Here is a 3,559-nt window from a genome sequence, read left to right on the forward strand (position 1 = left end):
TATTCTTCATATTATTTTTAAGGAAAAAATTTAGAGAATATAGAACATAGGTTTTGTTCGCCGTACAAATTGTTTGGAGTGTTACTACAATTTGTGAAGATTGTTGTATCCTAGGAGATAAACGCCTTTTATCCATAAGCACTGTAGCGAGGCAAATCTGTCTTAAGGATAGAGTATCACACACCCGACTTGATCTTTTAAATTTTTATTCGGTTCAGTAAAATAAATTCTGTAAGTAATTTATTTTTATTTGTTTCAAGTTATTTATTTTACACAAAAGATTGTTCCAACAGTATGATGGTTCTTTTTGTGCTTTCCAATGTCAATCTCAACCTTCTTCGGCCATTGGTAATCATTCAATACCAGTAATATTTAATATTGTATGCAACCTTTGACATGCATAGACCTTAGGGAAATTGAACCTCATACGGAACCAATGTTTTACTTTATTAGTGTTGTTGGATAACTAAGATTCCTACATATCTTCATTGGTTGTTCTTGCAATGTAGTCATGTGAATTTTTTTTCCTTGCATTGGTTGTAGAGGGTGTTGCTATTTATACTCCCCAAGGTCAATCTCAACCTTCTTTCGTCATGGGTAGTGATTATGTTGAGGTAATAATTCATTTTGTGTGTTTTTTTTTAAAATGAAAATGCATTATTAATTTTTTTTCATTTCATATATTATTTGCTTTATGTTGGTTTACTTTAGGGTCATGGTCATGGTGTCTATATTTCTCAATCTCGACCTGTATCTCAATATCAACCTCCCTTTGTCATGGATCATACGAGTGTTCATCATGTCATATGTCCTACATATGACGTAAGTTATAATTGCTTACATACTTTACATTCAAATGGTAGTATACAATGTATCAATATTTTAATAAATTTAGCACTATTGCAGGGAAATAACACACCTCAGTCAATGCCTTTAGTCTATCCCACTCAGACATCGTTTCAGGAGTTGCTTCGAGGTACTAGTGTTCAACACTTTGCAATCCAAATGTCGCAAGCCTCACATAGTTCTACTGACAATCATATAGATGGACATCCTTGAGCGAACAATGATGTTATTATAGTTTCAAATTTGGGTGCATTTTTTTATGTTGTTCGGATTTGGGTCAATTTTTATGTTATTTTTTGCAATGGGAACAATGTTTGGAAAGGATTTACAATTTACTTGAGATCAGAGTCAAGTTCTCTAGGTGGAGATTTAATTGATTGTGAGAATCCGTGACATTTTTTTCTGTCTAGTTTTTCAATGTTCTGTTTCATGCTATGTAGACCTACAAGGGAGATTGTTCACTGCTAGATTTTTGAATGAGCAATGAGGCTTAATAGCATCTATTTCTGAGAAGTTAATTTGTGAAGCATTTTCATTTTCCCCCTGACTTTTTGTGTGTTAGAAATTCTCTCAATTTGCACGTTTGTTCTACTAAGAACATTCTTTACTGATTAATAATGCAACAATTGTAATTTGGTTATATCTAGTCTGGTTTCTATTAAGTAATGTTTTCTTGAGAATAAGTGAATTTTGTGGAGAATAAATGCTAACAATTTTTAAATTCAAATAAATGGAGGAATAATTAATAGGTACATTTATACTTTGTCAAATGATAACAATGAACACATTTTTTTGTGTTTTCACTGCAAGAGGGGAATAAAGTATAAAAATGTTAACATATTAACAATGTGTCACCACCAAGTGCAACAAACATCAGGAAAAAATGGCACCAACCAACCTGCAATACATTACTGATACTAACATTCTTACAATATATACATTACATGCATAAACAAGGAGAAATACATTACTTCTACTTCTAACTTGCATATATATTATTACACATTCACAACTGATACAATACCAATTACGAGTAATATGAACAACCCATACATACGACACCAACTTCGATTTATGTTTGTTTCCAATTTAATCATCTTTGTGCTTTGAAACTGAAGTTGTTCGCTTTGAAAGCGAAGTTGTTCGGTCATAAATTGAAGCTGTTCAGCAACATTTGTCATTTTTTCCATTTGCACTTCTCCTTCACCTCTACATTGTGCATTTGTAGGCAAGCACCATCTAATAAAACCAATTGCAATCTTAACAACAATAAAATAATTTTTTTTTGTTTCGCTCCGTCTCGGAAATTTGAATAGTTGCCTTTTTACGACATTTAGGATACTTTTTATTGCAAAATGTCAATTGATTTGACGTACTACTGTTAACACTTTAAGTTGACATATGCAAAAATATAAAGTCAAAGTAAATGAAGATGTTCATTTAGAATATGAATAAAAAAAACTAATATTGTAAATGAAAACAAAATGATAAGGATTCTGCATACACTACGATATTACTGTTAGGGTATACTATATATTAGACTACAAGTGTTTAGGAAACAGATAGATTGGAGGGCTTTCGAGTTAAATTGGAGCTCATGAGGGTCATTTTAATGATTTATAGGCTGCTTCTCACTGGAAATTAAAAACAGAATGTTGCAAAGCAACTAATAAAAACTAAAGAAACTACAAGAATGAAAAAGAAGAATAAGTCAATCACAAATCTAGGCAAAGCATCAAGCAGCAAAGAGTTGACTAGAAGATCATTAAACAGAAATCTGATAACAAAGATTTCATAGACTATAAAACCATAAAAACACTAATTGCACAAAGCAACTCTTTGCAAGCATGCAAAAAGACAAAAGTAACCGTGAGTTCATTGCTAAAACATGAATAGTAGCCACTATAGTTAGTTGTGCATGGAAACAATACAACAACTAGAAGTTTCTATGGTACATTTAAAAATTAACAAATAAAAAATTTAGGAAATGCAGAGACCCAGGGGACTCTCAATTTTGCATGGTCTCAATTTTATAAATTAAGGAGGTTCATATCTCTAGTGAATAGGAGCTAGCCAGTTTTTCAAGAATATAACCAAGCAAATGATTTATTTCTTTCTTAGTTTGAGTAACAAAAATTCAATTACATGTTAAAAGTAAAGAGCAAAAACAATTCTTACAAATGTTTTGCACTAAAGAGCTCAATAAACATGCCATGGAAACCAAAGAGCTCAATAAACAATTCTTACAAAGCTTTGCACTAAAGAGCTCAACAAAAATGCCATGGAAACCAAACAGAGCTTGCATCTCTCACTCTGTTACTTCAGTAACTCTCATAAACATGTTTAATATAAAGACTACTCAATGTACTCATAGTGACGAGGCTTGTGGATGTCTTCGAGAGAGGTGTGTTTAGATTTATAGATTTGTAATCAACCGATTTGGAATTATTAAGATTTGTAGATGTGTTGTGGGATGAAGGATCACATTCAATCACATTCACAAAACAGATGTAGGGATCAGATTCCAGGCACCTCACCGCTGCCTGTCCTTGCCTTGCCTCTGTCGCCTCTTCGTTCGTCGCCTTGCCTTGCCTCGCCCCCGTCGCCTCTCCCTTCGTTGACTCAGACTCTCGTCCAGATCATCGCCTCTGTCAATCTCTCGTCCAGATCATCACCTCTGTCGATCTGTCTAGTCTAGGGTTCAAAAACGGAA

General features: G+C 33.2%; 1 long non-coding RNA gene across 1 annotated transcript; it reads left to right on the top strand.

Moving 5' to 3' along the window:
- The first annotated feature begins 711 nt into the window (after nucleotides 1-711).
- Nucleotides 712-1,241, top strand: LOC145796656 (uncharacterized). The gene is made up of 2 exons (XR_014337147.1): nucleotides 712-822; nucleotides 907-1,241. It is a non-coding gene; the product is annotated as an uncharacterized LOC145796656 (long non-coding RNA).
- Nucleotides 1,242-3,559: the final 2,318 nt, after the last annotated feature.

Source organism: Camellia sinensis, chromosome 8 (genome assembly GCF_055761805.1).
Source record: "Camellia sinensis isolate YWXY chromosome 8, ASM5576180v1, whole genome shotgun sequence".
Taxonomy (NCBI): Eukaryota; Viridiplantae; Streptophyta; class Magnoliopsida; order Ericales; family Theaceae; genus Camellia; species Camellia sinensis.